A 23,872-nucleotide genomic window follows, 5' to 3' on the forward strand; every position below is an offset into this window, starting at 1 on the left:
GTGATTTCTGGAGGATGTAATTTTGTTTTTAACTGTGTATTATGTACTGGTGTTAAATGACAATAAAGGCTACTCCTACCACTATTATAATCAAATGCAATGTCTTAAATAATAAAAACACAATCAATTTGTGGTGATACAACCACTGGACTGTCTGTGACTGCCTGCCCCCTTCTGCATTCCTGGGGGAAACCCACTGTACCTGCAGGGAGGTAACCTGGGACGCTGGCTGCACCTACTCCCTGCCAATCACTGGCCCCAAATAAAGGATCACATCAGCCCTTGTGTGGAAAGTAAAGCACATGGAGCCAGGAGAGAGACTGAAACTTGTGTCCACGTTTAAAGCTAATTAAAGCCTGTAGAACAGACTTCGAAGTTTGAGCTTATTTGTTCATACTGCAGCGTATCACACAATTACAAATAACCATATAACAATTTACAATATGGAAACAGGCCATATCAGCCCTTCTAGTCCGCACTGATTTAAGTGAAACTCCATAGTTCTACCTACCCACTCCTTTGCCCATAATCCTCCAACCCCCTCACATCCATGTACAGGTACACGATCCTTTATCTGGACGTCTAAAATCCGGAAAGCTCCAAGATCAGGCAAGTGGGGTCAATGGCGGTTGGGGAAGGCTGCCGGGCAGCTAAAGGACCGTGGTCGGGGGAGGCAGCCCGGGGAGACTGCCAGGCGGCTGAGGGACCGGCAGTCAGGGGAGACTGGCGGGCGGCCGAGAGACTGTGGTTGGGGGAGACAGATGAGGGACCGCAGTTGGGGGAGACGGCCGGACGACTGGAAGGGGGTAGGGGTGGATATGGCAGCACAATTCAGGTGGGCTTTCCAAAATCTAGAAAAATCCAAAATTTGGAACACACTGTCCCCCAAGGGTTTTGGATAAAGGATTGTGTACCTGTACTCATCTAACCTCCTCTTAAATGACAGAATTGACCCTGCCGCAACTACCTCTTCGGGAAGATCATTCAACTCAGCCCCCTCTCTCTGAGTGAAGAAGCATAACGATCAAATATATAACATTCATACATTGTACAGATATTCTTCCTTCTTTCTTCATGAGGCCAGAGGTGACCAACACATAGCCTTGAACAAAAAAGAGTGACATTTACCATCATTCTGGATCAATAAAGTCTGTAATCTTGCGTTGTTGGCAGAAACAACAAAATAAAGTCATTTTGTACTTATCAAAGTTTCTTTGTGTCCAGAATCTTTGACCAGTAAACCTCAAATCTTCCTCAGCCAAAATAGACACAGTATAGTGACTTTGATCTAATAAGTAGTCGCTTGAAAGCTAAGTGAGACACTTGTTAGTGATACATTTTAATTATTTACAATATAATTTCAGATATATTTAAATTCTTTAACATGTAAACACTAAATTATCTTCAACATTCGATGAAATGACTGTTAATAACATCAGAATTAAAGCTCCGTGAAGACAGAGTAACATTTATATTAACGGTCAACTAAAGTTATGAGCATTTCACTCACCCACCTCTATGTCGCCATGTTTATAATATTCTATCTGAAGCTCCCGACTCCCGGCTCTGCAATACACAAACGCACCGCACATACTTCAACCGGCTCTCCAATGCACGAATGCACCACACGTGCTCCTGCCATCACTCCAAAACACAAATGCACCGCATGCATGCACACGATAACAAAGATGGAGTCGGAAAGCCAAACTAGGGATGCCTCCAATAACCACATAGGGAATAACGGGATACTTTCCAAACAAGGTAAGTAAAAAAATTACACATTTTGGCCGCTACAACTCCGGCCCCTAATTATACAAATAACAAATAAAATTCAAACTTTACACAGATCTTCTTTCTTCAGAAGGCCAGAGGTGACCCCTTGAAAAAGAGTGATCTTTACCACCACTCTGGATCAATGAAGTCTGTAACCTGTGTGGTGTGCAAACAACAAAATAAAGTCCATTTCCTCGGTCTCCAGAATCTTTGAGTTAAAACGTCGACCAGTAAATCTCAAATATTCCTCCATCACAATTTGCACAGCTTTCCCTTTGAGTTTAACATGAGGTACCTCTTCAACACGTCTTTTGGCTTCTCCCTTTCTTCAGCTTGCTGCTTCTCATACGAAGAATTTGAACAATTAACACCAAGTTTTGAAAATTTATTTGATCCTCTCGATTTCAATGAATGAGACTCTTTAACCTTCCCTGCAACAGATTTGCTCATCCTTTAAAAGTAAAAGATTAGTGAGAGATAAAATTGGACCCCTTGTAGATAGCGAGGGTAGGCTGAGTGAGAAGTCTGAGGAAATGGGGGAAATTTTGAATGATTTCTTTGCCTCGGTATTCACTAGGGAAAAAAATGTTGAACCAGTTGAAGTAAAGAAAAATAGTGGGGAGGTCATGAAGCATATAAGGATAACCGAGGAGGTAGTGATGGCTGTGTTAAAAAAAAAGATAAAGGTGGATAAATCTCCCGGACCGGACAAAATATTCCCTAGGACACTCAGGGAGGCTAGTGGACAGTTAGTGGGGCCATTAACAGAGATATTTAGGATGTCACTGGCCACGGGGGTAGTGCCAAAGGATTGGAGGGTGGCGCATGTGGTTCCTCTGTTTAAGAAAGGGTCCAAATGCAAACCTGGGAATTATAGGCCTGTAAGTCTGACGTCTGTGGTGGGAAAGTTGATGGAAAGTGTTCTGAGGGATGCTATTTACAAATTTTTGGACGTACAAGGATTGATAGGGAGTAATCAGCATGGTTTTGTCAGGGGTAGATCATGCTTGACAAACCTGATTGAGTTCTTCGAGGGGGTTACAAAAAAGGTTGATGAAGGGAAAGCTGTGGATGTTGTCTATTTGGACTTTAGTAAAGCTTTTGACAAAGTTCCCCACAGGAGGTTAGGAAAAAAGGTGGAGGCATTAGGTATAAATGAGGAGGTAGTGAAATGGATTCAGCAGTGGTTGGATGGAAGGTGTCAGAGAGTAGTGGTAGAAAATTGTTTGTCCAATTGGAGGCCGGTGACTAGTGGAGTTCCTCAGGGTTCGGTCCTGGGTCCACTATTATTTGTTATATATATTAACGATCTGGATGTAGGGGTAGAGAATTGGATAAGCAAGTTTGCGGATGATACAAAGATTGGTGGTGTTGTGGACAGTGAGGAAGATTACCGTAGATTAAAAGGTGATTTTGGAAGGTTGGAGGTGTGGGCTGAGAAATGGCTGATGGAATTTAATACAGACAAATGTGAGGTGCTGCATTTTGGAAAGGCACATTTAAATAGGTCATATACATTGAATGGTAGACAATTGAGGAGTGCAGAGCAACAAAGGGATTTAGGAGTTATGGTAAATAGTACCTTCAGGGCTGATACTCAGGTAGATGGTGTGGTGAAGAAGGCATTTGGATTGTTGGCCTTTATAAATCGGAGTATTGAATTCAAGAGTAGGGAGGTTATGATGAAATTGTACAAGGCATTGGTGAGGCCAAATTTGGAGTACAGTCTACAGTTTTGGTCACCAAATTATAGGAAAGATATAAACAAAATAGAGAGAGTGCAGAGAAGGTTCACGAGAATGTTGACAGGATTTCAGGGTCTGAGTTACAGGGAAAGGTTGTGCAGACTGGGGCTTTTTTCTCTGGAGCGTAGAAGATTGAGAGGGGACTTGATCGAGGTGTTTAAGATTTTAAAAGGGACAGACAGAGTCAATGTGGATAGGCTTTTTCAATTAAGAAAGGGGGAGATTCAAACTAGAGGACATGGTTTAAGATTGAAGGGGGAAAATTATAAGGGGAACATGAGGGGAAATTTCTTTACACAGAGGGTGGTGGGGATGTGGAATGAGCTTCCGGCAGACGTGGTCGAGGCGGGATCATTGGTTACATTTAAGGAAAGACTGGATCGTTACATGGATAGGAGAGGACTGGAGGGGTATGGACCGGGTGCTGGACAGTGGGACTAGGAGGGTGGGGATTTGCTACGGCATGGACTAGTAGGGCCGAACTGGCCTGTTCTGTGCTGTAAGTGGTTATATGGTTATATGGTTATATGGTTTTCTTTCTTTCTCGCAATTGGTCATAAACAAGACTCAAACGACATTATTTCTTCAACTTGTTTGTCCAGTTGCTGAAACGTAATTTCTCTTTCTGCATTGTTAGTAACTGATCCTTCAAGTTACATTCTCGTTTGCTTTCTGTTTTGTGTTATTAACGAATGGCTTGTTCTCTTTCAAAAATTGAATCTTTTTGATATACCATCAATAACTCCAAAAGACTAGAGGTTCTGTAAAACTGAGAGGCTTTTATTCACAATAGAATCAAGGCACGTCCATGCTGGTCGACTGTCCTGAACTGGGGAGAGGGCAATGGAACAGTCACCTTTATTGAGGAGTCTAGGTGTGCCTGACAGATAAAAATACAAACAGTGGTAAAACATGGGATTCTGTTGACACACAAGTGCTGGAGAAACTCAGCAGGTCAAAGAGTGCCCCTCCCCTCTTTTGTTCGGACATCTCTCGTGTTCCCCCACACCTTGATGAAGGGCTCAAGCCCGTAACGTCGGTGATGTATCTTTACCTTTGCTACATAAAGACACAGTTTGACCTCCAGCATTTGTGTGTTTTTTTCAATTGTTTTTGTTGTTCGTCCTTCATAGTCGAAGTTAACCATGACTTCAAAATCAAATTGGAGATTGGTGACTGTCGGTCCGGAGGTGACTGGTGAGCCCAATCCGGGCCATGAAGGCTCGCGAACATGTGGGACACAAGTGGGTGGGTGCTGTCATGGCAGTGGTTGCTGCTCGGGCCTTGTGCACAGCACGCTTTCGTGGCGCCTCGATGATGTACCTGACTTCAGCTGCATGGGCTCCTGTGGTGATCTAGCTGCACCAGGCTGGATAGTTGAGGACAAGCGCCTCCCACATGTTGATGTTGACACCTAGGCTTTTGTAGGAAGCTTTGAGGCAGTCTTTTTAAAGTTTCTTCTGCCCCCCCCCCCCACCCACCCCCGACTGAGCATTTGCCCTGACACAGTTCTCCATAAAGGAACTGCTTAGGCAATCGGCTGTCTGGCATTCCGACCACATGTCCAGCCCACCTGGCTTGGGCTTTCAGCAGGAGGATTTAGATGCTGCAGAGCCCAGCTCATTCCAGAATTTCCATGTCGGGGATTTTGTCCTGCCACCTGATGTAGAGGAGTCTGCGAAGACAGCTCAGGTGAAAGTGGTTGAGCTGTTTGGTGTGTCTGCTGTAGACTGTCCAGGTCTCATTGGCGTAAAGGAGGGTGGTAAGAGAAACTGAACAGTAGACCTTCAGCTTGGTGGTAAGGCTGAGTCCTCTCCGCTCCCAAACATCGTCACGGATTCTTTGGAAATCCTATTGTTGACCTCAGCATCTATGTTCACGGCGCGAGAGAGAATGCTGTCCAAGTAGGAGAAGTTGTCGAATGCCTGGAGGTTCTGGCCCTTCACCGTAATGCAAGACTCCTGGTATAGCTTTCCTGGGGCAGGCTGGTACATAACTTCGGTCTTTTTGGTGTTGATAGTCAGACCGAAGTTGTTGCAGGCTTGTGAGAAGCCGTCCATTTCACGCTGCATTTTCTGCTCTGTGCTGGTGTTGAGTGCGCAGAGATCAGCAAACAAGAAGTCTCTGATGACAGTCTCTTGTACCTTTGCAACTGCCTGCAGACAGTTTTTTTAATATACAAACAGTGCTTTACCACATTCACCCCTCGCTTTTAAAAAGAGTTCGCCGGGGAGAAGTGCATTGAATGTTATCACAAATTAAGCCTTTCAGGTGGTCTCATCTGCCGCTGCGACCGTCGTGGTACTGATAGCGATGCAGCAATGAGGTCCTTGGCAGTCTGGTACGCTTGGCATGCCATCTTTTGGTGCTGGGGTAACATATTGGCCCTGCTGCATCATGGGTGAAGATAGGTGAAGGGGGTGCAGGGTGATTGGTAATGGTCTCCGGAACCCCTGAGGTGGCCAGGTCCCTAGCCGATACTGTGTCCTCGTGCCCATCAGGGTACGCCACGTAGGCACATTGGGGGTTGGCGTGGAGGAGATGGACCCTCTTGACCAATGGCTTGGACTCGCATTCTTCTGGAGTAGGACCAGCCCTGAGGGCATCAGCCCTGAGGGCATCAGCCAGGACAGCAGCGTGGTCACTTTGCAGGCTTCCTGGGGAAGGCAAACATCCTTTCATGTGGAGTGGCATAGGTGGCCGTACATAGGAGAGATCAAATTGAGTGGAGCTTCTCATGGAGGACATCTTGCCATTGGGAGACTGGAAGACTTCTAGACCAGGGCTAGGAGGATGACCTTCCAGACAGTAGCGTTCTCCCTTTCTACCTGCCTGTTCCCTCAGGGGCTGTAGCTGGTGGCAAGCAGGTACTGGCGCAGCTCGTCAATCATAAAGGAGGGCCTTTGGTCACGATGCAGAGGGACCCAAACAGAGTGAAGAGGCTCTGTATAGCCTTAGTGACTGTGGTAACTGTCATGTCTGGGCAAGGGATGGTGAACAGAAAAGGTGAGTACTCATCAAATGATGTTGAGAAAGTACACATTGCGGTCAGACGAAGGGAGGGGTCCTTTGAAATCGATGCTCAGGCGTTCAAAGGGTCTGGTTGATAGAAATGCTGTTTTGCACTCTGCGCAGACCTGGAAGCTTCTGGTCACTGTCCTGATCTCGATGGAGAAAGGCCAATTGTGGGCTTTGATAAAAAGGAAGAACTTAGTGACTCCAGGGTGGCAGGGTGGAGGGTTTGCAATCAGTCTATTTGTGCACTGGTGCACATTCAGCGGGATAGAGTGACTGGAAGCTCATTGAGTTTCACGGGTCAGTTCAAGATTGTAAGTGGAAAGTTCAATTCTCCACCTCAATATCCTGTTGTTTTTTATTTTACCTGCTGCTGGTTGTTGAACATGAGTGCCACTGCCCGCTGGTCAGTCAGCAAGGTTAATTGTTTGCCAGCTAGGTCATGTTTCCAGTGCCGAACTGCCTCGAAAATAACTTGGGCATCCTTCTCGACAGAGGAGTGTTGAATTTTGGGGTCCTGGAGGGTGTGGGAAAAGAAGGTGACAAGTCTGTCCACCTGGTTAAATGTGGTCACCAGAGCGAAGTCGGATATATCGGTCTGCATCTGAATGGGGTGGATTCATCCACAGCGTGCATCGTAGCCTTAGCAATGTCTGCTTTGATGTGGCTGAAAGCTGCACGGGCCTCTGGTGTCAGGGGAAAGGAGGTGGATTTAACAAGGGGTGGGCCTTGTCCACATAATTAGAGACCCATTGGACAAAGTAGGGGAGGGAGCCCAGGTTCCTTTTCAGGGTTCGATCCTGTGGGGGGAGGAGGAGTTCCAAAAGCGGGCGCATGCAATTGGGGTTGGGGTCCAATGACTCTGTTCTCCATGACACAGCTAAAAGGATGGCAAGGCGGGTTGTGTGAAATATCCATTTAGCCTTGTTATATGTGAGGTTGGCTATCTAGAGGAATTTTTTGAGGTTGGCGTCATGATCCTACAGGGTGTGGCCACAAATGTTGACACCCTCCAGATACGGAAATGTGGTCTGCAGCTCATACCAGTCCACCATTCGGTCCATCTCCTGCTGGAAGACCAAGACCCTATTAGTGATGCTGAAGGGAACCCTCAGGAAATGGAAGAGGTGGCCATCCGCCTCGAAACCAGTATATTGGTGGTCCTCCGGGCAGATGGTAAGCTGGTGATAAGCTGACCTAAGGACAATGGTGGAGAAAACCCAATATTGCGCAATTTGGTTCACCATATCAGATATGCAGGGTAGAGGGTATGCATCTAGCTCTATGTACCGGTTAATGGTCTGACCGTTGTCAATAACCATTCGGTTTTTCTCCCCATTCCTCACCACCACCACCACTTGATGATCCCCTCATTGAGTAGCCGCTCCATGGCCAATCTAATAAAGCCCTGTCCCCGGCACTGAGCCATCTACTTTTGGTGGCAATGGGTTTGCAGTCAGGGGTGAGGTTCGCGAACAGTGGTGGAAGGGTAATCTTGAGAATTAAGAGTCCACAGGTCATGTGGAGTGAGCGATGGTCCGGTTGTTGGCTGGGAATGGTGGGGGAAGAGGCCGAGGGGTAGTTGTTGGTGGAGTATAGTGGGTGGTTTAAGAACTTCTGGTTACAGACAGTGAGGGGGGGGAAGGGGACCCCTCTTATTCATCATCACACTTTTAAGGTGGCATTGGAATTACAGTCCCAATAACATAGCAGTGCCTTGCTGTGACATCATCAGGAGTTTAAGGTTTTTGTAACCTGTGCCCCACACAGTCAGGGTCGCTATGCAGTAGCCGTGGATATTAACCACATGGGACTTCAAGGCCAAGGAGACTTTGTGACTTACTGGCTAACCTCGAAGGATGGATGAAGCTCTCCATGCTCCTGGTATCAAACAGGCAGCCCCCACGGTTCACACGCGGCACTGCTGGGTTTCAAAGATGATTCTCGAAGGTGACACCATCCAATATGGTGGCCCCCCATGGCTCGTATACAGCGCTGCTGGGTTGGGGTGACTTGAACTTACACACATTCACATAATGTCCTTTCTTCCCCCAGTTAGAGCAAACCATGTCTTTCACCAGGCAGCATTTCCTCAGGTGCTTGCTCAGGCCACAGAAGTAGCACTTTGGGTGTTCACGGGGTACAGGGGCAGGATGTGGCAATAGCAGTGCGAGGTGCTTGGTAGTACAATAGCCATGGTCGGATCGCTGGCAGGACGTGGCGGTGGCGGCATGTTCTGAGATGGCGGCGCCCGGGGCAACCGCAAGGTGGACGTGTTGTTGGTTATGCAGGCTTCCATATTCTGAGGGCCACCTCTAGCATGCCTGCCAGTTCGACCGTCCTCCAGAGGTTGAGCTCACCTAGCTCCAACAGTTTCTGACGAATAAAGTTGGACCTGATGCCCGTAACGTATGTGTCTCTAATCAAGTCCTCTGTGTTCTCCATGGCCGTCACAGCCTTGCAGTGGCAGGCCCGTCCAAGAGTTCACAGGGCCTGGAGGTACTCTGCACTCAATTCCCTTGGTAGCTGTTTTCGGGTAACCAGGTGGTACCTTCCTCAGATACTGGCCTTTCAGGATGTCCATCACCTCTGGGTGCGATGCAGTTTCCCTAATCATTAAGTACAACAGGGGCCCGACCTGGGAGTGTACTACCTGCAGCTTGTCATTCTCTGGTCAAACGATGAGAGATGATGCCTGCAGGAATACTTCAAAGCAACACAGCCAGAGTTCGAAGTTGGTGGAAGCTTCAGGTGATCAAAGATCAATTTCCAATTTCTCCAGCTTTAGGATCTGCTCCATTGTCAAAAGTTATTGTGGATAAAATTGATACATTATCAATAACTCCAAAAGAATGGAAGTTCTGTAAAACTGATAGGTTTTTATTCACAATATAGAATGGAGGCACGTCCATGCTGGTTGACTGTCCTGAACCGGGGAGGGGGCTGTGGACCAGTCACCTTTATTGACGAGTCTGTGGGAGGGACCACAGGTACAAACAGCCAATGAGCTTTCACATTTTGATAATGCTGAATTTCTTTCGCTTTCTGACCTTGTGAATTTTGTCTACAAATAAATATTTCTGTATTTCTCCCTCAGTTACTTTCAAAACTGAAGAATCATTTGATTCATTGATATCCTTTTGAAATCCAGTTTTGTTTTCAAGCACAAAGTTAAAATCTTTCCGTTCACTTTTTTTGTGTTGATCTAATATTTCCAAGCCCTTTGTTCTCTGAACGCAATTGCACCAAATTGTCAGCACAAAGTTAAAATCTTTCCGTTCACTTTTTTTGTGTTGATCTAATATTTCCAAGCCCTTTGTTCTCTGAACGCAATTGCACCAAATTGTCAGTCACGTGCTCCTTTACTCCATCAGTGTAATTTTCTGCATTCGCCAGTTTTGCGGCTTGTTGCGAGATTTCTTCATTAACTTTGCCTGGCGTAATCTTTGGGCGACAAAAAGCTACTTTCAAATTTGCTCTCAGTCTTTTATTTAAGTCCTGTCTCTGATTCAATTACACAGGAATAATCCCCAACAGTATTTCCAACATCTTCTAATACTTCATTTTCATCCGTTCCTGATGAAAATAATTCCTTCGATATTGTTTTCGATGCCATTGATTGATTTTCACATTGATCTGTTTTCTTTTCTTCAGAATTTACAGTCTTTTACTGTTTCCACAACTCATCAAATTTCACAACCAAAATCCTGTTGACACTTGTCTTTAACTGTTCCTGAGCAGTAGAATTATTTCCCACTTAAGGTCCATTAACTGTCCATCCAAGCTTACTCTTAACAGCATAAGGTCCATCTCGCCTACTTCGTATTATCTCTAGTGGTTCCATCTGAACCAATCAGCATCTCTACCTCAGAATCAATTTCAGGTAGATAAACCTTCCACAGATAGCACAACTGATGGACATCATTTTGATGTGGAATATGCCCTTCATGTACAGACTTAGTCTCCTGAGTATATAAAATTGGAAGATCACAAAAATCCTTGTCATGCAACCCAGCCACCTCTAAGCCTGAAACAATGATGGTTTCACCAACCTTTTCTTGTCCCCATAATTTTCAACATAATCTTCGACTTTCTTCCTTGAAAATTAAGTTTGTTCATTAGTCCCACCGTGTAAAAAGATGCAGTGCAGCCTTGGTCAATAAATGTATAAGTACGTACTATTACATTCCCGTTCTTGGTCTTGACTTGTACAGGGCACTATTGAGGGTTGTTAACTCAGCCTGCAACATCACAGGCACCAGACTTCACTCCATCGAGGACATCGACATGAGGTGGCGTCTTAATAAAGCAGCCTCTATCTTCAAGGACCCCCACCACCCAAGCCAGGCACTCTTCACTCTGCTACCATCGGGAAAAAGGTACTGAAGCCTAGGAGGAGCAGTCAAAGGCACAAGGACAGTTTCTTCCCTGCTGCCAACTGATTCCTGAATAATCAATGATTATTCAAAGACACTGCCTTACTCTTCATGCACTGTTTTTCACTTATTTTTATAAACTTGTTTATCAGTTGTTTGCACTGTGTTGCAGCAACAAAATAATTAATTTGGTGACTTGATCATGACAGATTCTAATTCTGAGGGTTTTCAGGCAACGACACTGTGCCAACCTTTGTAAACCTGCTCCACATCAATCTAAACCTTTCCTCCCTCACACCCATAAACTACTTTTCTTACATCCATGTGCCTTTCTTTTGAATATCCCTATTGCACCAGCCTCCACCAACCCCCACCCCCCCCCACCCCCAGCAATGCATTCCAGCCACCCACCACTCACTGTGTAAAAAAGATTTAACTCTGACATCTCCCCTAAACTTTCTGCCACTCAACTTAAACCAATGTCCTCTGGTATCTGCCACGGTTGTCCTGGGAAAAGTGTACTTCCTGTCGACCTTAACTTAGCCCTCATAACCTTAAATTAAATTTAAATTCTAAACTTAGACATACAGCATGGTAACAGGCCATTTCAGCCCACAAGCCCGTGCTGGCCAGTTCCACCCAATTAACCTACAACCCCCAGTACATTTTGAACTTTGGGAGGAAATCATAGCCCTTAGAGGAAACCCACGCAGACACAGGGAGAGTCCACAATGGAAAGTATTCTTTGAGATAATATGTATAAGTGTCCAGAGGGGCAGCTACTGATCAGGGACACGCAAGATGGGTTTGTGAGGAGAAGATCATGTTTGACAAATCTTGTTGAATTTTTTGAGGAAATGACTAAAAAGGTTGATGAAGGTAGAGCAGTAGATGTGGATTTCAGTAAGGCTTTCAAAAAGGCTCCACATGGAAAGATTGTTCAGGCACTAGGAATTAATGTTGAGATAGTCAGATGGGTTCAACAGTGGCTAGAAGATAGGCGCCAGAGAGTCATGGTGGATAACTGTCTGTCAGGATGGAGGCCAGTGACGAGTGGTGTACATCAGGGATCGGTGTTGGGTCCCTTGTTGTTCGTCATTTACATTAATGATTTGGATGATGGGGTGGTGAAATGGGTAAGTAAATATGCAGATGATACAAAAATAGGGAGGTTAGATCTACTGTTGGCAAATGGGATGGGTCAAGTGACGGAGGTTAGTGTTGGCGAGCACTTCGGGTCCAGTGATCATAATGCCATCAGCTTCAATGTCATTATGGAAAGAGAGAAATCAGGGCCAAGGATTGAGGTTTTTGATTGGGGAAAAGCTAGATTTGAGGAGATGCGAAAGAACTTGCAGGGTGTGCATTGGGACTATTTGTTTTATGGGCAGGATGTAGTAGAGAGATGGAAGTCTTTTAAAGATCAGATTTTGAGAGTGCAAAAGCTTTATGTTCCTGTTAGGTTAAAAGGAGGGGCAAAAGGTTTGAGAGAGCCATGGTTTTCAAGGAATATTGGAAACTTGGTTCGAAGAAAAAGGGAGGCGTACATTAGATATAAGAAGCATGGAGTTAAGGAGATGTTTGAAAGATATATTGAATGTAAGAGGAATCTTAAGAGAGGAATTAGGAAAGCTAAAAGAAGGTACGAGAAAACTATGGCAAGCAGGGTGAAAATTAATCCAAAAGAGTTCTACAAATATGTTAATGGTAAGAGGAAAGCTAGAGACAAAATTGGTCCCTTAGAAAATCAGAGGGGAAAACTGTGTGTGGAGCCTAGAGAAATGGGGGAGTTATTGAACAGTTTCTTTTCTTCGGTATTCACTAAGGAGAAGGATATTTGGAGATGGGAGATAAAAAAAAGCAAATTAGGTAAATATGGGGAATATAGAGATTACAAAAGGTGTAGTTTTAAGGCTTTTGAAGAATATAAAGGTGGATAAGTCTCCGGGACCAGACGGGATCTTCCCCAGGACATTGAGAGAAGTGAAGGAGGAAATAGCAGAGGCTCTGGCGGTAATTTTCCTAATGTCATTAGATATGGGGATAGTGCCGGAGGATTGGCGCATTGCGCATGTGGTTCCGTTATTTAAAAAGGGTTCAAGGAGGAAGCCTGGCAACTATCGGCCTGTAAGTTTGACGTCTGTGGTAGGTAAATTAATGGAGAAAATTCTTAGAGATAGTACTTATAAACATCTGGATAGACAGGGTCTGGTCAGGAGCACTCAACATGGATTTGTGGGAGGAAGGTCATGTTTGACCAATCTCATTGAATTTTTTGAAGAGGTGACTAGGAATGTGGATGAGGGTAGCGCAGTGGATGTTGTCTATATGGACTTCAGTAAGGCCTTCGATAAGGTACCACATGGAAGGTTAGTTAGGAAGGTGCAGTCTTTAGGTATAAATTTTAAGATAGTCAAATGGATTGAACATTGGCTGAAAGGGAGAGGCCAGAGAGTGGTAGTGGATAATTGTCTGTCAGGTTGGAGGCCGGTGACCAGTGGTGTGCCTCAAGGATCTGTATTGGGCCCATTGTTGTTCGTTATATACATTAATGATCTAGATGATGGGGTGGTGAATTGGATTAGTAAATATGCAGACGATACTAAGATAGGTGGAATAGTGGATAATGAAGAAGGTTTTCAAGGATTGCAGAGGGATTTGGGCTGCTTAGAAAAGTGGGCTGAAAAATGGCAGATGGAATTTAATGCTGATAAGTGTGAGGTGCTTCATTTTGGTAAGAAGAATCAGAATAGGACATACGTGGTAAATGGGAGAGCATTGAGAAATACAGAAGAGCAGAAAGATTTAGGAGTGACGGTACATCGTTCCCTGAAGGTAGAAACTCACATGAATAGGGTGGTGAAGAAGGCTTTTAGTGTGCTGGCCTTTATCAATCATTGCATGGAATATAGGAGTTGGGAGGTGATGTTGAGATTGTATAAGACGTTGGTGCGGCCTAATTTGGAGTTCTGTGTGCAGTTCTGGTCGCCTAATTATAGGAAGGATATAAACAGAGTGGAAAGAGTGCAGAGAAGGTTTACCAGAATGTTACCTGGGTTTAAGCATCTAGAGTATAGGGAGAGATTGGACAGATTAGGTCTTTATTCTTTGGAGCGTAGAAGGTTGAGAGGGGATTTGATAGAAGTATTTAAGATTATGAAAGGGATAGACAGAGTGGACGTGGATAGACTATTTCCGTTAAGAGGAGGAAAGATTAAAACAAGAGGACATGAGTTAAGAATTAAGGGGCAGAGGTTTAGAGGTAATATGAGGGGGAACTTCTTTACTCAGAGAGTGGTAGCCGTGTGGAATGATCTTCTGGGAGAAATAGTGGCGGCGGAGTCAATTGTATTATTTAAGAAAAGGTTGGACAGGTCTATGGATGAGAAGAAGATGGAGGGTTATGGGCATTGTGCAAGGAGGTGGGACTAGAAATGGGTGTTTGGTTCGGTGCGGACTAGAAGGGCCTAATGGCCTGTTTCCGTGCTGTAATTGTTATGTTATGTTATGTTATGTTATGACTTGTGGATAGTGAGGATGGTTTTCGGGGACTGCAGAAAGATTTGGACTGGTTATAAAAGTGGGCTGAAAGATGGCAGATGAAGTTGAATATCGATAAGTGTGAAATGCTTCATTTTTGGAAGAATAATCAAAACAGGCAAAAGCAGATTATATCTGTTATGTTTCTGTGTTACTTGGGAGGCTTCTTAAATAACTTAGAGATGCAAGATTCAAATAACAAAAGAGACTTTACTTACTGATGTCTTCCACCATCTCAGGAAACTGTTCACACACTCATATACATATACATACGCCCCATAGTGGTGCACTACAGTTACTACCGTAAGAAGGGTGTAATCTTACGCAGTTCCAAAATAGTTCACATTATCCTGAATATATAACATCCCTCCTTCTCAAGATAAAGAAAAATTTAATGCTCCTATCACTTAAGTAACTGAACTTGTACACTAACTTATTTACACAATTATTTTTAAATAGTCCTTATCACAATCGCACTGGTGGTAGTATGTTCCTTCGCCATCTTGTGGATTTGGCTGTGACCGTTGGGCTCTGTGTTGCTGGTCCACGTGTAGGTGATGTAGTTTGTGGTGCTTCACCTGACAACTGCTGTGTTGATGTTTCACTATTAGTGGACGTGGTCTCTTCACTTGATACCTCCCTTGATATTGGTGCTGCAGGCTTTGCTGGTATTAAAACTTAAGGCTTCATCACATCTTGTGATGACCGGATGTGAATTCTGTTCCTCCTCAGCCGATCGCCAGAGTCTGTCTCGACAATGTATGATCTTGGCGTCTCAGCTTCTCTGATGACCTTTGCTGGGGTCCATGTTTTCAACATCAGTTCTTGAATACGCCCATGCTGCCCTCTGAGGAGTTCTGGCAATGTTTGTACATGTTTGTTATAATGCTGGCGTCCTTCTTCTTGTATGTCAGCCAGTCTTCTTCTGGTTTCCTCCTGGTCTTCTGGAGTTATATAGTCAGGATAATGTGAACTGTTTTGTGACCGTGTAAGAATACACTGTGGTAATTGCAATGCACCACTGTGAGGCGTATGTATATGTATATGAGCGTGTGAACAGTTTCCTGAGATGGTGGAAGACATCAATAAGTAAAATCTCTTTTGTTATTTGGTTCTTGCATCTCTAAGTTATTTAAGAAGCCTCCCAAGTAACACAGAGACATAACATGGTGGCAGCAGTATAAGAAAACAAGAATAAAGCCATACAATTAATTGTAAGTCACTGAAATACGAAGGGAAAAAAGATTACTGAAAAAATGGCTGGAGCAACAGCAGTTCACCCAGTGATGGACGGGGAGGCTGAAGTCATTGTTGAATTGTTTAAAAAGTTTCAAAAGAAGTCCAATTTAGCATTCAAAAGCTATTTTAAAAATACAGCAGCAGAAGAGAATGTCAATTATATACTTCTCTGGACAAAGGAGCGAGGCCTTGACTTATATTTAATAGCTGGGAGCTTGAAGAGGTGGGGAAAAATGATCCAGAGGAGATATTTGCAAAGTTTTCTTCTCACCTTGAACTCAGGTCGAATCATAGAAATAAATGCTCTGAATTTCAGGCTTAATGGAAGAGACTGGTGAAACTATAGATAATTTTCTCACTAGACTAAAATTGTTGCTGCAAAATGCAGATTTAAGATATAGAGGAAAGATTAGTTGATCAACTAATATGGGGAAGTGCCCATCCTGAAATGCAGAAGTCTCTTATAGGGAAGGATAGCTTGAAGCTATAGACACAGCCAGAGCCTTCGAACCCATGAAGATACAAATGAAATTCCTATCAACAGCAAAGAGAAGGAAGGGTTGATGCTATAAAGCACACAATCAGAAAAGTGCAAACTCCCCAAGACCTGCAGGAAGTGCGGCTGACAACACCCCTTCGATGACCGAAACAAATGCCGCTCATATCTGTGGCAAAGCAGACCACTGGGTGAAAATGTGCAAGTCTTGTATGAAGAAAACAATAATACCAGTGAAGAAAAAAGACAAGAAGATTCCACCACTGCCACCATGTTATGTCTCTGTGTCACTTAAATAACTTAGAGATGTAAGATTCAAATAACAAAAGGGACTTTACTTACTGATGCCTTTCACCATCTCAGGAAACTGTTCACACTCACTCACATACATATACATACGCCCCACTGTGGTGCACTAGAGTTACTACAGTGAGAAGGCTGTATTCTTATGCAGTTACAATCTCCATTTCAGCATTACCCAGTTCTTCAACTGTGAGACCACTGTTTACCTGAGTTTCATGATTTCCTGTCTCCATCTGTGGCAGACCTCTCTGCTGGATGTTATCTGGATGAAGCTCAGCAAGAACACCGCTCACCCATTTCCTCTTTCTCCTATGATACAGAAGCAGCCCTTTAAGTCTGAACATCCCTGCTAATGCCCTTTTCAAACGAGTCTCCAGGATGAGAAGTAATGGATTAAGCGGGAAACTGGATCCATTTCTTCAGTCATTATCTGAGCAGCATTTCAGAGACCTTTGGTGAGATTTCTTCCAAACATCAGGATTCTGAGGCCACTCTTCCTGAGGCTGAAGAAGAAACTAAGGCCCGGACACCCTTCCTTCAGAAAAGATTTGGCTTTCAAACTTGCAGAAGCCATGTCTGCTGGATCGTTAACTGTGCATGTGAGACTTGGTCAATTTCAGCATCTCTGTTGGCCACGTAAGTTCAGAATCTTGAGGACTTATTGGTGATGTATTTGAGCACAGAGGTGCTATCGGTCCAAAATATGGAAACCGCTCGTTCCATCTGCAGCACTTTTCTCCATGGTGGCAGCAATCAACTCCATTCAAGGGATAGTGGCTGGCCTTAATGGAGTCACTCTTGATTTTCCCATCAATGTCCCTGACCATGGTAATTATGCAGTAACAAGAAACCAACAGTTCTGTAACCATCCTCGCACGCATCAGCAAAATGATGCAGTTGAGCAGATGTCACCGTTCCAAAGTTTGTGGGTTTGAAACATCTGTCAACCTTAAAGTCTTCCTATGAAGATCCTGAATCCAACATGTCCATTCTTATACAATAGAGTCTGGGATCGTATCATCTCAACCAATCCTTTTCCTACACAAATCTTGCAGTATCTTCTTGGCAGTCAGGACTACTGATGCCAATATTCCTCAGAGATCCTACATCAAACTGACTGTTGAAAGAATCCCCGTTGTTGGGAGAGGTTGGTCTTTCAAGAGTATTTTGAACTTAAAAACATCTGACTGAACAAACCATTGTTCACCTAATACTTTCTCCACAGGAAGGTTGTCCTGGTCCAAGTCCAGATTCTTTATTTCTTTTGTTTCGGGTATGGCAGCCAACACATACGACTGCTACTTATCTATTTGATAAGTGGAAAGCCTCCCTTGAAGCAAATCACATGTTAAGGAGCAATTGTATCTTCTTCTGAAGCTGCAGAAGTGATGCAGTCATCCACATAGAAGTTGTTCATGATGGTGCCTACATATTGTGCTCAGCACACTTCCTAAGGGCAAAGTTCACACAACTTGGAGATGAAGTGGCTCCAAAGAGATGCCCTGTCAACCTATATTCCACTGTGTTTTGAGTCTAGTCTCTTTCAGGCCACCTGTAACAAGTCACAGTCTTCATTTGGTACTTTCACCTGCAATGATTTACAGAATCTAGACATGACTTCCATCAATGTACTGGTCACAGATCTGGCCCCTGTAAGAGCTAAGAATTCAATGAAACTCTTTGAAATGTCACTTCATAGTTAAACACCACTCAAAGTTTTTTTTTCTTTTGTGGATACAAAACCCATGGTGTAATAGTTACCATTTTCTGCCATCACTATGCTCCAAGACACTTTCTCTGAATAACCGTTGGATATTCATGAAGTTGGTGTAGTCCGAATGAAAGGAAGAATCCCTCTTGAATCTTCTCTTTAGGTACAGTGTACATTGTTCAGCAACTCTGCTATTGTCAGCCATGCATATTTCACTTTCCTTTAAAGGTAATCCAATGGTCATCGACCAGCTTGGCAGATTTTGAGACTAAATCCAAGAACTGCTCATCTTCTCTTGAAGGTCCTTGCTCATCACTGAGGCCCTCAGGAAAGTAAGTCCTGAGCTGTTGTTCCCACAGCTCATCACATTTCACAACTGCTATCCCTTGTCACTGACCGCACCTGAGCATTATCACTTTTGTTTCCTAATGGTCCATTGATCATCCAACCAAGCGTGGTTTTGACAGCTCAAGGTCCTTCTCCCACACTCCGTATTACATCTAGTGGTTTCAGAGCCTTTGGTACATCTGAGCCCATCAGCCACTCTATCTCAAAGCCAATTTCGGGTAGGTGAACATTTCCTCAGGTGAGATCATTGATCGATATTATTTTGAAGTGGGATGATCCCTTTGAGGGCAGGCATAGGCTTCTGAGGGCATGCACCTGGGAGCTCCCAAAAACCGCTGCAGTCTAGGCCAGCGACCTGTTAGCCTGAAATAATGCTTGTTTCAATGACCTTCCTTTGACCCATTGTTCTCCATAGAATATTTGACCTTCTTCCCTGAAGATTAAGCTTACTCATTAGCCCCACAAATGATGCAGTGCTGCCTGAGTCATGAAATGCATAAGTGTGCACAGTTGCATTCCTCTTTCTGGCCTTGACTTGTACAGGCACTATTGAGAGTTTGCAGTTATCTTCACCGGCCCGTCAGACCACTTGTCTGAACAAGGGTTGCAGCACTGGCTTCAGCTGTTTCCTTTCTTCCTGTTTGCTCCTTTTCTATTCCCTTCTTTCTTTGGTGGATTTGCAGCATTCAGGGATGCTTTAAACCACAGATGTTGCAGCTGAGCCATTCCCTGCAGATCTTGCTGGTGTGTCCTTCCCACAGTCAGCCTAAATATACTCCATTTTCTTTTAGGGAAGTGATTTTCTCACTCTGCACCCTCTCATCCAACTGGGGACACATCTCTAAAGCATGTCCACCTCAACAGAATGAACAGCCCTTCAAAGCAGGCAAACTCTCCTTTTCCTTCGTTCCTTTGCTCATTTTCCTTATCTGCAACTGTCAAAGTTGTGGCAAAGATGCTTTCTTTTATTCTTGGTTGAGGAAGTGACTTGGACCTCCTCTTTGCTCACTGTCGGAGAGCCTCCGCTCTCTCCAAATACTGGATCTGTTGAAATCCTCAAGGAAATCCACCATACCTTTAAATGTAGCTCTTTGATAGTGTTTTGCCTGGAAATCACAGGCCACAGTTCTCTGTATATCTCTCAGACGGGAGGGCAACTTCCTTATGATGACCAGCATATTAGCAGGTATGTCTAGCTCATGCATGCAGGTGATCTCTTCCATGGCATTACAACATCCTCTTAGAAAGAGAGTGTATATGTGTGTAGAGCTTTTGATTAATCATGAAAGCCCATCATATAAGATTTTATGCTCACCGCCAAAATGCTCCTGTAGTAAAGCCTTCCTGAATCCTCTTTTTGAGGCCATATGTAGTGCAATTGATCTGTGTCAATAGTAATATTTAAGTTAAGGTTAAGCTATATTTCTTATAATAATATATATAACCATATAACCGTTTACGGCGCGGAAACAGGCCATATCAGCCCTTTGAGTCCACACTGGTTCACTTGAACAACTCCACTAGCTCAACCCTCCCGCTCTCCGCCCATAACCCTCCAACCCCCTCACCTCCATGTACACATCCAACCTTCTCTTAAATGACAGAAGGGATCCTGCCGCAACTATCTCTTTTGGAAGATCATTACATTCTGCTACAACTCGCTGAGTGAAAAAGCATCCTTTAATATTTTTTCTAAAATTTTGCCCCCTTACCCTTAACTCATGCCCTCAGGGGAAAGAGTCTGTTTATGTCCAGTCTATCTATTCCTTTCATAATTTTAAATACCTCTATCAAGTCCCCTCTCAGTCATCTACGTTCCAATGAATAAAGTCCCTGTCTCCTTAATCTCTCCCTGTAATCCAGATGCTGCTAGCCAGGCAACATCCTTGTGAACCTTCTCTGCACCTTCTCCACCTTATTTATATCCTTTCTATAATTTGGAGACCAGAACTGAGCACAGTACTCCAAACTAGGTCTCACCAATGCCTTAAACAGCCGTAGCATCACTTCCCAGCTCCTATAGTAAAGTAAATGATAGAGTTAAAATTTTGCATATGTATTCTTAGTAAGTGAGTCGTGGACTGGTACAGCTCCATAGCCAAGAAAACCCAGCAGTGCCTCTACCTCTTGTGAAGGCTGAGGCAAGTCCATCCTCACGACATTCTGCAGAGGTTGGATCGAGAGCATCCTGTGCAACTGCATCACAACCTGGTTTTGAACCTGTGCCTCCTCAGACCGCAAGACCCAGTCAGCAGAAAGGACCATTGGGGAACCCCTTCCTAGCATGAAGGACATCTACTATACTCGATGCAGGCAGAAAACAATAAACATTGTGAAAGCCTCCACACATCCTGCATGTAAACTGTTCTCCCTTCTGCCATCTGGTAGGAAGTATCGTAGCACTCAGGCACTTAAGTCCAGTACAGGCGTGGATAGTGCGCGGTGGACTTTCAGTGAATATGTCTCCTTACCTTAATATTTTAATGTGTTAGCTCCTAACTTATATCTGGGTAAATATGCTCCGTGGACCTGGAGAAACGCTATCTCGTCTTTACCACGCGAGCATGGTATGAATGACAAATAAAGTTGACTTGACTTGAGATGCGGCTATTTTCTGGACTACTATCCATTAAAAAAAACCACTTGGAGGGTAAGTGGGCTCTTCACTGTGACACATTTAGATGAATTCATGATGAAGTCCAGATGAGTGTTAAATGGTAACGTCTATAATAGTGTGGTAATGAAAGTCTACCAAAATATCATAACTTAACATCTAATGATAAACAGAAACTATCAGAGCTCTACTCACCCACCGTCTATCCCACCATACTAGTTAACATGGGCTAACTGATATCCAACGCCGTGAGCCCCATGTGCATGCACCAACCACCCACAGTGAATAGCGCGCGCGTACCAGAAGCGGCAGAATGCGATCAGCCTCCAGACCCTAGGGCACCACCGACACCCGCCACCAGACCAACAGCAATGAACAGCACACCTTTGGCTCCTACAAGACCAAAAGACTTAGGAGGAGCAGGCCACCTGGCCCATCTTCGCCATTCGAATCATGGCTGGTGCATTTTCCTCGCAACTCCATTGCTTTGCCTTCTCCCCATAACCTTTGCTACCTTTACTAATCAACTCCCAACAACCTCTGCTTTAAACCTGGGCCCTACAGCCATCATTGGAAATGAATTCCGCACATGCCCCATCCTGCGGCTGAAGAAATTTCTCCTCAGCTCTGTTCTAAAAGGGACGTCCTTTTATTCTGAGGCAGTTCCCTCTTGTTCTGGGCTCTCCCACAACTGGAAACACAAATGACAGTCTCACCCCCAACCCCCACCAACTGGTAACACAATTGTCCAAGAAAGAAGGGGGTGTTTGAGCTGCCTTCATTAATTAACCCCTGTCTTGATCTTAAGGAATTCAATGTTATTCATCTAACTATATTATTTAAACCTTTTCGGTGAAGTTAATTAAATCCTTAAGCCAATATGATTCAAGTAAGGTGGTCATAATTTAACAAACATGTTGTATTTCTTTCTAAGATTATCAGTTATCTTTTCCAAGGGGGGCATAACTTTGCATTCCCATATCCCAGCAAGTAATAAGTCGGGGGGGGGAGTCGAACTTCCATGTAACAGCGATACGTATCCTGGCCACTGCTAGTGGAATCGTCACAAACTGGATTTGTGCCAATAATCACAAGATCGCTCAATAAATACAGATCTGGTTCCAATGGAAAATCCACTTCTATAATTTTTGTCTAAGTTTCTGCCAAGTCATAACAAGAGGATCTTACTTTCACGCGGAGCCAGATTGAATGTATGTGGTGGAACTACTGTGTAGCTCTTAGCACTGCCTGTATCTATGTATTGTATGAACTGGCCCGACCCCTGCACCTGTGACTCCTCCCTCCTCCCCAATATCCCCATAAAGGCTGTTATACCCAACTCTTCCCTCAGTACCTGCCTTGGAACTGGGTCAGTCAGCAACATGTGATATGTGCTGATGTCTTAAAGTGATTAAAGCCTATTAATCACAACTCAGTCTAATGGGGTTGATGCTCCAACCTAAAACATGAGGCCGGAATTTCAAATTTTAATCCGTGTCATTTTTGCGGTGGAAGGTGTAATTGGTGCATAAACTTGTATTGTACCAATCTATATCTGACATTCATAAATAATGTCATATTATCAGAAAACAATTTTGACCAATATTGTTCTTGAATCCTTTTCCCCAAGTCCATCTCCAACCTTTCCCTAGATTTGTACAAGCCCAGTTTTGGCCTATTGCTTTGCATTAGGAAATACATCTTAGATCTAAATTTAGGGATAAACCCTCCTGATTGATGTTAATGGCGACTCTTCGTCTGCCTTACACAGAATCAACGTCAGAACATGTCTAATCGGGGAACATTAGGGTAACCGCTGGTGGCGGTGGAGGGAGTGCACAAGCGAAAGTTTCGGAAACTCTGTCGGCGGGGGTGGGGAGAGCTGGGTGCCATACCTACCATCAACCTCCTCCATGCGCTGCTGTCAGGCTTTCCCTTCCCTCCGACATAACAGACAAATGCATATGTTTATATTGCGTAGAGGTGAAACCATGTGTCGCTAGTGACGCTGGTGCTTGGGGTGAGGGGGGAGCACAACGGCTCATTTGGGTTGGGGCCAATGCCCGCGAATTCCACTCCCCCTTGGCACAGGCTGAGGCCTTACGGCAGGCTGAAGGGAATTTTGTGCAATATTATTACATGCCAGTAAAGAAATCTTGAATCTTGAGTAATGGGCATTGTAATTATGCTTGAGGCCGCAGAAAATGTAGATAGAGTCCACGGTGAGGAGGGGTTTACGTTCTGCATTCACCACTTTCTGCAGCTTCTTTCGATTTTGAGATCAGCTCCCGTCCCACGCTGCGATGCATCCTGCAAGTGTTTTCGCTGCTGCTCCTCGAGAAGCTGTTGAGAGATGGGGAAGAAGGGGTGGCATGTCAAACCTCCTTCATCTTCCAAGAAAGTAGAGGCACTGGTGATTGCCCCTAGGTCAGGTTGTTGGAGATATTTATTCGGCAGCACCATTAATGTGGACAGGGGTGGGGTTTTTTTTGTTTTGAGAAGTTTATTTATCATTTGCATCAATACAAAAAAAGATGATTCAATAATACAGCAAATATTGTAAGTCATACAAATGATACAAAGAAAATTAATTTTTTCTCCCCAACTCCCTCCCTCCCGAAAGAAAGAAGAAAAGGAAGAAAAAGAGAACACCTACTTCTATATATATAATATTATTAGCAAACATAATATTTATTGATTTTTTTTTATAGC

The sequence above is a fragment of the Narcine bancroftii genome, chromosome 7 (assembly GCF_036971445.1).
Source record: "Narcine bancroftii isolate sNarBan1 chromosome 7, sNarBan1.hap1, whole genome shotgun sequence".
Classification (NCBI taxonomy): Eukaryota; Metazoa; Chordata; class Chondrichthyes; order Torpediniformes; family Narcinidae; genus Narcine; species Narcine bancroftii.